Here is a 12,885-nt window from a genome sequence, read left to right as displayed (position 1 = left end):
TGGGTGTCCATATTCGCAGTTGCGAATACATTTGACGTATCACTACTGGTTGTTGGGCCATACGGTGGGCACACTGAAGTTTATATACCTCCACAGTCTGGAGCGTCTCCAGAATCGTTTTTCCCCTGGAATCTCATTGACAGGGTAGAATTGACCTCAGTGATGAGTCCCGCTTCCAGAAGAGCCACAATGACCAGTGAAGACATGTCTGGAAACGTCCTGGACAGTTGTGGATACCAAGCCGATTGTCACCCACACAACCGGGAGTGATGGACGGCATTCCATTTCATTCCATAGCAAGACCCCTCTGGGAGTCATCCGAGGCACACTTACAGAATAGCAGTAGGTCGATGATATACCGCGCCTCGTTTCATTGCCCTCCACCGCAAGCAATCCTGGGCTTACATTTCAGCAAGATAATGCCTGCCCCCACATGGTGAGAGTTTCTACTACTTGTCCTCGTGCTTCCCAAACTATACCTTGGCTACAAGGTTGCTCGATCTCTCACGAGCTGAAACCTTTGGAGCATTATGGGCAAATCCCTCCAGCCAGCTCGGGATTTTGACAATTTAATGCCCCAGTTGGACTGAATCTGGCACAATATCCCTCCGGAGGACATCCAACAACTATCTGTGAACGTCAAGCCGAATAACTGCTTGCATAAAGGCCACAGATGAACCAACGCGTTACTGACTTGCTCAGTTTGTGAATCTCTTTTCTCTTGAATAAATCATCCATCCTTTTCTGAAATTGTGGGGTTGTCTGTTGATGTGCGTCACATTTACCGATTCGGATAATTCCTTCGTGGTGCGTCGTTTCTTTTCTCTTAGAGTGTGCGTGCCGTTCATAATAGTCAACTACCACAGGTTGACAAAATGCCCACCAAGGACGAAATTACTGCTAAAGAGCAAGCATTCACAGCCAGACAAATGACAACAAAATTTCCACTCACAGGTGTGCAACCACTTACTTAAAAATTATCAACACTAACAAATTAGATAAAACAGAATCCTGCCAACAAAGTAACATGCATAAAACAGAATCTAAGCAATTTCACGTCCCTCAGACGTAGCTTTCGCAACAGGCTTTCCCCCAGACAACAGACGGAGGCACGCTTGAGCGAACAAGCATTTAGCCGACGATGTTGTGACCATACTCACTGCGTTGCTAGTTTTTTCAGCCATCTCACTTTTGACATTCCCCTACATGACATACAGAATACCTAGTGGTCGATCCACAGCTTGCACAGAACTCAGAGCCACCGTATTACAGGAATACCATCAAACTCTAATTTGAATATCCATAATTTGTTGGTGTCAATCAACAGCAGAAAGCGGACGATAACCGAGTAATGCAATTGGCGACTGAGCTTCCAGGTGGTTTGCTTGCGACAGTATAGGCACGTGTCCGAAACACCAAGCTCACGCAATTGTGGAAATAACGCCACCAAGCAAAACTCGCTTTCCCAACACGTCATACCACCGTTCACCAGAAAACGAATACATTGACCGTCTTCTCATAGAGGCCAGCTAGTCGGTTCCTAAAGTAGAGGCAAGCTCTAAACAGCTTGCCCAATTTTGTCTGATGTGTACGATTCACGGAAATACGTAACCTCCAATAGACCACAACGTAGACAAGATTCGCTGGCTTTAAGTCCGCCAGTACACTCTTCAACTTACGACATCAGAAAGCAAAACAGCTCGACATACACTGACAGAAAAAGATATCGAAGCACCAAAAAATAATTAATATAGAATAATGAAATTTCATGTGAATAACATTTGTTACGGGGTCGGGGTGTCGAACCCGCGACTCCAAATGGCAGAGCTGAAGCAGGGACCCACTGCGCTGTATTTTGTCAGGAGGCCGAGCAAGTTCAAGAGCGTCAAGGCGCAGATACAGCGGTATTCAGTAACATTTGTTTGCTCCGATAATCTACAGTACTCGACGGGTGAAGTATTGCGTCGGTGTGCCATCTGCGCGCTGTCCCGTGAGTCCAGCCGGCTCAGCAGACTCCTGGTATGCCGACGTCGCTGCTGCCGTCGTCAAGGCTGCCCTGCTGGAAGTCGGCCGCGCTCTCCTGGTCGCCGCCCGCTGGTGCGTTGCGACTTTTGCCGCACTGCTACCCACGGTTCCGGAGACTGCCACAATCCCTGGTCCTCGCCGCTCTCCACCTCATTTGGCCTGCTCTGTCCAACCATAGCATGAATGTGGGTGTACTGGTCATCCGTGGCCCTCGGGCCTCCGCTGCTCCCAGGACAGGGCCGGACTCAAACCCGCGCCCTCCTGGACGCTGTGACCCAACTTGCCGCTAGTGGTGCTTGTTGGATGGCAACACCCGCCACCGTCTCTGGTGCTGTCACAGCACTGCTGCACCTCCCGCAGTGTACGCCTCGCCCGGACCCCGGTACGCCAGGTGGGAAGCGAACGTGGCCTGTAGACTCGACTGGAACCGAGCCCCTCCTGGACCCACTGCAGACTGCTGTCACACTGCCCTCTTTCAGGCAGACTGTTTGATCTCTAAGTTCCAGGCTGCCATTCCGTACCGCCCTGGTGTTGTGTCCCTGGAGGCGGAATATAGCCCGAACAAGTACGGTACATAGAATACAAGTTTATACAGAATACTTATAACATTGTTATCAGACTGGTCCTTATAAGCGCAGACCAACACAGGTCCATCTCGATGCTTGACTGACCTGGCACACTCTCTCCTAAGCTAATATTGCCTGTCTATTTATATTTGTTTCTCCCTCGCTTCTGGCATAGTGTCAGAGAGAGACAGAAAGTATGGCAAGGACAAATTCCCACACGTCAGCCACTTACAAATCGCCACTCTTGCCTCTGGCCTAGTGCCCCGCTTCATACATGGCAATAACTTAAAGCAGCGCTGCAGTTTCCTACCTCGTTGTTGCTCCACTCAAAACAAACCCGCGCCCGCGAGTGCCATGTTTACCTTGCCTAGTCCGCTGGTTGTCGACTGTTACCACACTCTGCCAGCGGCCCCAGATTTCATCGCCCAACCCCGCCTTCATTGAATTTTGATAAAATTTCCCTTTCCCTCGACTAGGACTGACACTAGCGCAACACACCTCACAATTGCAAGATCGCAACTTTATGTCAGTGCGATATAACCCATTGCAAATGTGAAATGCTGGATCATTAATAACTGGTGTAATCGCCATAGTGTTGAATGCATGCAGGCAGACGTCAATGCATTGTGTTGTACATGAGCCAGATGTCAGTTTGTGGGATGGAGTTCCATGGTTCAAAATGGCTCTGAGCACTATGGGACTTAACTTCTAAGGTCTTCAGTCCCCTAGAACTTAGAACTACTTAAACCTAACTAACCTAAGGACATCACACACATCCATGCCCGAGGCAGGATTCGAATCTGCGACCGTAGAGGTCGCGCGGTTCCAGACTGGAGCGCGTAGAACCGCTCGGCCACTCCGGCCGGCGGAGTTCCATGCCTCTTCCACTTGATTGGTCAGCATAGGGACAGTTAACGCTCTTTGTGGATGACACTGGAATTTTCATGCGATTACGTCCCATTTATGCTCGATTGGAAGCAGATCCGGAGATCGAGCAGGTCAAGGTTACATGTCGACACTCTGCAGAGCATGTCGCTTTACAACAGCGGTATATGGGCGAGCGCTATCCTGTTGGAAACACTCCTTGGAATGCTGTTCGTGAATGGTAACACAAAAGATTGAATCACCAAACTGAAGTACGAATTTGCAGTTAGGATGCGTAGGATAACTACGGGAGTGTTTTGCTGTCATACGAAACTGCATCGCAGACCATAGCTCCAGCTGCAGGTCGAGTATGTCTATCACGCAGACAGCGTGGGTGCAGGTGCTCAACAGGTCTCCTTCTAACCAACACACGGCAATTGCTGGCACCGTGGCAGAACCAGCTTTCATCAGAAAACACAATAGGCCTGCAACCTGCCCTCCAACGAGCTCTCGCATGACACCCCTGAAATCGCAAATGGCTGTGATTTATGCTTACAGATCTTCTTGCTCGGAGCTATCCTTGACGTAACCGATTTGTAACAGTTCGTTGTGTCATCGTTGTGCCAAATGCTGCTGAAATTTCTGCTGCAGATGCAGTACAATGCGCCAATCATCCGCCGAACTGTCACGTAACTGTCGGTTACAGAGTAGTCATGTAGATGAACATGTAGGATGGTGAAACTTCCTGACAGATTAAAACTGTGTGCAGGACCGAGACTCGAACTCGGGACCTTTGCCTTTCGCGGGCCAGTGCTCTACCAACTAGGCTTCCCAAGCACGACTCACGACGCTTCCTCACAGCTTCAATTGTGCCAGTCTCCTGGATGTAGGATGGTCTCCCCCCTCGCTAGTGTCACGTGATCTTCCGGACTCCTGTGTTCTTACGACTGTACATTCTCGTGACCATCGCTGCCAGCAGTCATGTACACTGGCTACATTCCTGCCAAGTCTCACTCCAGTATCGAAGAAGGAACATCCAACTTGTCGTAGCCCTATTAAACGACCTCGTTCAAATTCAGTGATGTGATGATGATGGCGTCTTTGGCATTCTTGACTAAATCAGCTCACCGCGTCCAATCTCGAAGGTAACATTCAGAACCGTTACAGTATGTGTTTAAAGCAAACCTACTATGCGTCCTCCGAAAACATGGAAGATGATGCCGGCTGATGAGCACCACTTGTACTCTACTCGGCGTCACTAGAGAGTCTCTTGTTCATGGCCCGGGTCAGTCCGCAAGTCCAGGGAAACGGCCGCCAGGGTTCGCCACAGCGGTCAGCAGTGCTGTGCACGATCAGCACTTACCTCGCTGTATAACTACTTCAACCTACAACTTCTGCGCGATAGCGATGGAAATGTTACCGATGATAGTGCCGCTAAAGCGGAGTTACTAAATACACTTTTCCGTAATTCATACATGAAAGAAGACAAAGTAAATAATCCAGAATTCGAAACCAGAACAGCTGTCAGCATGAGTGACATAAAACTAGATATCCTAGATGTTGCGAAACAACTCAAATCACTTAAGAAAGGCAAGTCTTCCCGTCCAGATGGTATACCAATCAGGCTCCTCTCAGAGAATGCAGACACAATAGCGCCATTCTTAGCAGTCATATACAACCGCTCACTTGACGAAAGGTCTGTTCCTAAAGACTGGAAAGTAGTACAGGTCACACCAATATTCACGAAAGGAACCATTGAATTAAAGACCCATATCACTGACCTCAATTTGCAGTAGGATTTTGGAGCATATACTGTACCCGAACATTATGAATCACTTTGAAGAAAATGACTTATTGATACATAACCAACATGGATTCAGAAAATATCGTTCTTGTGCAACACAGCTAGCTCTTTATTCCCGCAAAGTAATGAGTGCTGTCGACAAGGGATTTCAGATCGATTCCATATTCCTAGATTTCCAGAAGGCTTTTGATGCCGTTCCTCACAAGCGACTATTAATCAAATTGGAATATCGTCTCAGCTGTGTGACTAGATTCTTGATTTCCTCTCAGAGAGGTCACAGTTCGTAGTGACAGACGGTAAATCATCGAGTAGAACAGAAGTTATATCTGGGGTTTCGCAAGGTAGTGTCATAGGCCCTCTGCTGTTCCTGATTTATATAAATGATATAGGTGATAATGTGAGCAGCCCCCTTAGATTGCTTGCAGATGACGCTGTAGTTTACCATCTAGTACGAGGGCTATTCCGAAAGTAAGGTCCGATAGGTCGCGAAATGGAAACCACGGTAAAAATCAAAAATGTTTTATTTGCAACAGTTAGATACACCTTGCAGCTACTTATCTCCATAGTCGCCGACCCGACTTAGACGTGTATCGTAGCGTTGTACCAACTTTCCCATACCCTCGCTATAGAAGGCAGCCGCCAGTGCTCTCCGCCAATTCTCTACGCTGGCCTACGGCTCGTTGTCTTGTGCCGAAATGTTGTCTTCATAACCAGCGGTTCATGTGACCTGAGCTGAAACTCAGAGGGAGACAATTACGGGCTGTATTGTGGGTAATCTCACATTTCCATTTGAAAACGATGCAGGAGCATCTTCATTGCCCCTGCAGAATGCGGCTGAGAATTGTCTTGAAGACGAAACAGCACGACAGTTATGTAATGTTAGCTGCATAGCTTCAGGGGAAATTTCTCACCAGGCCCCCGTACTTGGCGGCAGACACTATTTTCTAGACATCTTTACGCACTCACTGCGAGCTCAGAAATGAGAAGAGCGACGTGATGCTAACTGGGGTTATACTAGAGACACTACCCAACACATCTGTGCAAAGCTTTATCGGATTTTCATAGTCGTTTCCATTTCGTGACCGATCGGACCTTACTTTCGGAATAGCCCTCGTAAAATCATCAGACGATCAGTTCCAATTACAAAATGATCTAGAGAGAATTTATGTATGGCGCGAAAAGTGGCAATTCGCACTATACAAAGAAAAGTGCGAGCTCATCCACATAGGTACTAAAATAAATCCGATAAATTTTGGGTACACTATAAATCTCACAAATCTATGGGCTGTAAATTCGACTAAATACCTACGAATTACAATTACGAGCAACTTAAATTGGAAAGACCACATAGATAATAATTGAAGTGTTGGCAGAAGAGCCAACACCGTGTTGCTAGAGGAGGCCGAAATACACGCGTTTAATCTCACGCAGACTGGCGTGAGGTCTGGAACAGTTAAGGGAATTAATAGTAGCAATTAAAGTACGTAGTTGATGTAATACTTAATTTTAATCCATAATTGGAGTACATCGCTCTTGATGATACAAAAGTATAATAAGTTCAATATAACTGGTAACGGCGCCTTGCTAGGTCGTAGCAAATGACGTAGCTGAAGGCTATGCTAACTATCGTCTCGGCAAATGAGAGCGTGATTTGTCAGTGAACCACTGCTATGAACGTCGGCTGTACAACTGGGGCGAGTGCTAGTAAGTCTCTCCAGACCTGCCTTGTGGTGGCGCTCGGTCTGCAATCACTGACAGTGGCGACACGCGGGTCCGACGTATACTACCGGACCGCGGCCGATTTAAAGGCTACCACCTAGCAAGTGTGGTGTCTGGCGGTGACACCACAATAATATTGTGGGGAAGGCGAAACAAAGACTGTGCTTTGTTGGCAGAACACATAGAAGATGCGACAAACCCACTAAAGGGAATATTGCTGCGCGGTATGGGATCCTTACCAGGTAGGATTAACGGAGGACATCGAATAATTGCAAAGAAGGGCAACTCGTTTCGTGTTATCGCGCAATAGTGGTGAGAGTGTCACTGATATGATACGCGAGTTGGGGTGGCAGTGAATGAAACAAATACGGCTTTCTTTGCGGCGAGATCTACTTACGAAATTTCAATCATCAACTTTCTCTTCCGAATGCGAAAATATTTTGTTGACACCCACCTACATAGGGAGAAATTATCATCATAATAAAATAAGAGGAATCAGAGCTCGAACGGAAAGATTTAGGTTTTCCCTTTTCCCACGCACCATTCGAGAGTGGAATGGTTGAGAAGAAGTATGAAAATGGTTCGATGAACCCTCTGCCAGGCACTTAAGTGTGAATTGCATAGTAACCATGTAGATAAAGATGTTCTTGAACCTGCTTATTACTTTCAAGTTTTGGCCTTCCTCTGCAGTTAAAATGTGTTCGTAAAATATTGTTATCTCCATACACTAAACAAATTTATCTTGTTTTCCCTAATTTTTTATTCATTTTTAGTCTTTCCAGGCATTCGTTACTTATTCTTATTAATAAGAAAATGCGCTGAAAAATTAACATTATCTGGAGAGGCAAAAGAAAAATTAAATTAAATTCTACAGACTTGTGTTTTTTACAGTAAAAAGTAATGTGCTTATTGTCAAGCGTCACAATGTTAAGTTAGTGTCTAACTTTCCAACGACAACCCCCACTGCCTACCCCCGACGCTATATAAGACGTGAAATTTTTACTTTAAGTATCAGTTTTCACAGACGATTACAGTAGTCAAAGATGTAAGGGAATAATGCATAGTTACAAGGTACATTGTGATAGGAAAGATCATAAGCATCAATTATCACGGTAAACAAAGTTATAAATAATAAACGAGAAGAAAACAAAGCTAAACTATAAGAAGGCCGTTCAAAAGCATGTGAAAAAAGTGTTTTTTGAAGATGGATATGCACAAGGTTTAGTTGAAGCAGTTGAGAAATTGGAACGTAGTTCAAAGCAACGTTCTAGTGAAAAAGATCTTTTCGAAGGTCCATCTGGACAAAACAACGTACTACTGGAGATTGACGATTACAAGATACAACTGCTACTGAGAAGACTAGAGCGTATCGTGCTGGTGGTGCGTTAAGTGATTCTGGAAAGCTTTTTATGTGGAAATCTGTTCATCAAATTAAAAATAGCGATATTCACTTTATTAATATTCATCTACTTCTTGTTCGGGGATACGGATTTCGTTGGAATGGTGTCGCCTTGACTGGTAAGAAAACTGTGACTGCAAAACGTTTAAAGTACATCAGGTGCACAATGGTATTCTAATCACACTATTCTATCACGTAATGCCATACGACATTGCTGACCGAAAATACGCAAAACTTGCCAATTTACTGATTTGTCTCTCCCCAAGATTTTAGTGATTAGATGTCCAAACGTGGCAGAACTAAGTTCTTTCAGGATTTAGAAAATGTGTTTTTTCCAGTTTAAATTCTCATCAATAGGGCCACGTAGATGTCTTGACGTTTCTACACTAGTTATTGTTTCCTCACCATGTGTTATACTTATCATTCTTGTAGTACCTCTAGATGTGTCGAACTGAATACGTTGTGTCTTTTGGAAATTGAGAGTGAGGCTATTCCCAAAAAATCAGTCAATAATACTGTTACGAAAATTATTTACCATGTATTTTGTTGTTGTGCGAATATTTGGATTGATTACAATACTAGTGTCACCCACAAAAAGAACTGGGCTAATTCTTCTTATACGTTAGAAAGGTCGTTTACACATATAATTCGAGAAACATTAATGGAACTGCGGTTGAACCGCTGCAAATATGCATAGAGTTGAAATATCTCTGGACACTTCAGTTCCGCAGAACCATGCGCAGAACAAATTTTGTCTGTCATTATCAAATCAACATCAACGGCCAGTATACGACTAGTACGTCTCTTTGGTCAACACTCATTTCAACACCGATCACGTGACCACGAAGCAGCGTAGGTTTTTCGGTAAAGCGCTCTGTAAGTTTAAATGTAATTACATCGACAGCAGACAAGTTTCCTTCGTAGGTGCTCTGGATTTGGTACAGGCGTTTCGTAGACATCATAACAATTTGTATTTGGTACTCCTAAAAGATTAGGCTCTTAGTTTTGAAGAGCAAAATGAAGGGTCATATAGTTTCTTTGCGGAAAATGTCACAGCGCAGATGTACCTATTTGTTTTCAATTTCTGTGACAAGTCACCATTCTTTTTCGCTTCCATGCAGCATTTTATAGCGTTGGAAAATCTGTTCCTCTTTATTTTTGTTTTGATGGCATTGCAATAGAGTTGACAGTAACCAACTGCCTTCGAATCTATCCCGAAAAACATCGACTTTTCCAAACATTAGCGACTATGGCACTTGCTTCTTCATTTTTTTGTTTACGTATCTCTTTTTTGCAAGCCATTACATAATTTTGCTTACTGGTAACATTTCGATGTATTTATTTAGCGCTTTTTGTGCTCAGGCTCCCAAAATATTACAGAATAAGTGAAAAGAAAACAAAGTACTTGATAACTATATTACGAGGTCATTCACAAAAATATTCGTCAGAGAATTGTCCCATTGTATCTGACGTATATCTCAGGCTACTTCATTGATCAGCCTCTGAGCACTATCAAGATTTCAGTGTTCCACAATCACACTCTACCCCAACTGCCTCTTGTAAAATTTATTTTACCCATTCAATGGCATCTGTTCTGTCATAGACCTGTGTAATATGGGAAAGTTGACAGTATGACACACATAAAGGGGTTAGCTGGCACCTAAGGAACTAGTATTTTAAGCTTTTTAATCAAATGATGAAGACAATACGTAGAAGGCAAATCCATCAAAGTAGCTGGATTCCTTCTAAAATGATTATACTGTGTTTGTGTTGCTCTTTTTTTGTTTGTCTGGTTTCTCTTCCCCAAGGTTACGATAAACAATCTTTTGATTTCCTACTGATTTATTTCAAAGCATAAGATACAGCAGATGAAGAAATTGAAGCAATGTATGATGAAATAAGAGAAATTATTCAGATAGGGAAGGGAGACGAAAATTTAATGGTCATGGGTGACTGGAATTCGGTAGTAGGAAAAGGGAGAGAAGGAAACGTAGTAGGTGAATATGGAATGGGGGTACGAAATGAAAGAGGAAGCAGCCTGGTAGAATTTTGAACAGAGCACAACTTAATCATAGCCCGGTTCAAGAATCATAAAAGAAGGTTGTATACATGGAAGAAGCCTGGAGATACTGACAGGTTTCAGATAGATTATATAATGGTAAGACAGAGATTCAGGAATCAGGTTATAAATTGTAGGACATTTCCAGGGGAAGATGTGGACTCTGACCACAATCTATTGGTTATGAACCGTAGATTAAAACTGAAGAAACTGCAAAAAGTTGGGAATTTAAGGAGATGGGATCTGGATAAACTGACTAAACCAGAGGTTGTACAGAGTTTCAGGGAGAGCATAAAGGAACAATTGACAGGAATGGGGGAAATAAATACAGCAGAAAAAGAATGGGTAGCTTTGAGGGATGAAGTAGTGAAAGCAGCAGAGGATCAAGTAGGTAAAAAGACGAGGGCTAGTAGGAACACTTGGGTAACAGAAGAAATATTGAATTTAATTGATGAGAGGAGAAAATATAAAAATGCAATAAATGAAGCAGGCAAAAAGGAATACAGACGTCTCAAAAATGAGATCGAAAGGAAGTGCAAAATGGTTAAGCAGGGATGGCTAGAGGACAAATTTAAGGATGTAGAGGCTTATCTCACTAGGGGCAAGATAGATACTGCCTACAGGAAAATTAAAGAGAACTTTGGAGAAAAGAGAACCACTTGTATGAATATCAAGAGCTCAGATGGAAACCCAGTCCTAACCAAAGAAGGGAAAGCAGAAACGTAGAAGGACTATATAGAGGGTCTATACAAGAGCGATGTACTTGAGGATGTTGTTGTTGTTGTGGTCTTCACTCCTGCGACTGGTTTGATGCAGCTCTCCATGCTACTCTATCCTGTGCAAGCTTCTTCATCTCCCAGTACCTACTGCAACCTACATCCTTCTCAATCTGCTTAGTGTATTCACCTCTTGGTCTCCCTCTACATTTGGTTTCTGTACAAATTGTAAATAGCCTTTCGCTCCCTTTATTTTACCCCTGCCACCTTTAGAATTTGAAGGAGGGTATTCCAGTCAACATTGTCAAAATCTTTCTCTAAGTCTACAAATGCTAGAAACGTAGGTTTGCCTTTCCTTAATCTTTCTTCTAAGATAAGTCGTAAGGTCAGTATTGCCTCACGTGTTCCAATATTTCTACGGAATCCAAACTGATCTTCCCCGAGGTCGGCTTCTACTAGTTTTTCCATTCGTCTGTAAAGAATTCGCGCTAGTATTTTGCAGCTGTGGCTTATTAAACTGATTGTTCTGTAATTTTCACATCTGTCAACACCTGCTTTCTTTGGGATTGGAATTATTATATTCTTCTTGAAGTCTGAGGGTATTTCGCCTGTTTCATACATCTTGCTCACCAGATGATAGAGTTTTGTCAGGACTGGCTCTCCCAAGGCTGTCAGTAGTTCCAATGGAATGTTGTCTACTCCGGGGGCCTTGTTTCGACTCAGGTCTTCCAGTGCACTGTCAAACTCTTCACGCAGTATCGTATCTCCCATTTCATCTTCATCTACATCCTCTTCCATTTCCATAATATTGTCCTCAACTACATCGCCCTTGTATAGACCCTCTATATACTCCTTCCACCTTTCTGCTTTCCCTTCTTTGCTTAGAACTGGGTTTCCATCTGAGCTCTTGATATTCATACAAGTGGTTCTCTTTTCTCCAAAGGTCTCTTTAATTTTCCTGTAGGCAGTATCTGTCTTACCCCTAGTGAGATAAGCCTCTACATCATTACATTTATCCTCTAGCCATCCCTGCTTAGCCATTTTGCACTTCCTGTCGATCTCATTTTTGAGACGTTTGTATTCCTTTTTGCCTGCTTCATTTATTGCATTTTTATATTTTCTCCTCTCATCAATTAAATTCAATATTTCTTCTGTTACCCAAGGATTTCTACTAGCCCTCGTCTTTTTACCTACTTGATCCTCTGCTGCCTTCACTACTTCATCCCTCTTCTTCTACTGTATTTCTTTCCCCCATTCCTGTCAATTGTTCCCTTATGCTCTCCGTGAAACTCTGTACAACCTCTGGTTTAGTCAGTTTATCCAGGTCCCATCTCCTTATGTTCCCACCTTTTGGCAGTTCCTTCAGTATTAATCTACAGGTTATAACCAATGGATTGTGGTCAGAGTCTACATCTGCCCCTGGAAATGTCTTAAAATTTAAAATCTGGTTCCTATATCTCTGTCTTACCATTATATAATCTATCTGATACCTTTTAGTATCTCCAGGGTTCTTCCATGTATACAACCTTCTTTCATGATTCTTATACCAAGTGTTAGCTATGATTAAGTTGTGCTCTGTGCAAAATTCTACCGGGCGGCTTGCTCTTTCATTTATTAGCCCTAATCCATATTCACCTACTACGTTTCCTTCTCTCCCTTTTCTTACTACCGAATTCCAGTCACCCATGACTATTAAAGTTTCGTCACCCTTCACTATCTGAATAATTTCCTTT

The sequence above is a fragment of the Schistocerca nitens genome, chromosome 2, assembly GCF_023898315.1.
Source record: "Schistocerca nitens isolate TAMUIC-IGC-003100 chromosome 2, iqSchNite1.1, whole genome shotgun sequence".
NCBI classification, from domain to species: Eukaryota; Metazoa; Arthropoda; class Insecta; order Orthoptera; family Acrididae; genus Schistocerca; species Schistocerca nitens.
Note: the sequence above shows the minus strand (reverse complement) of the source record.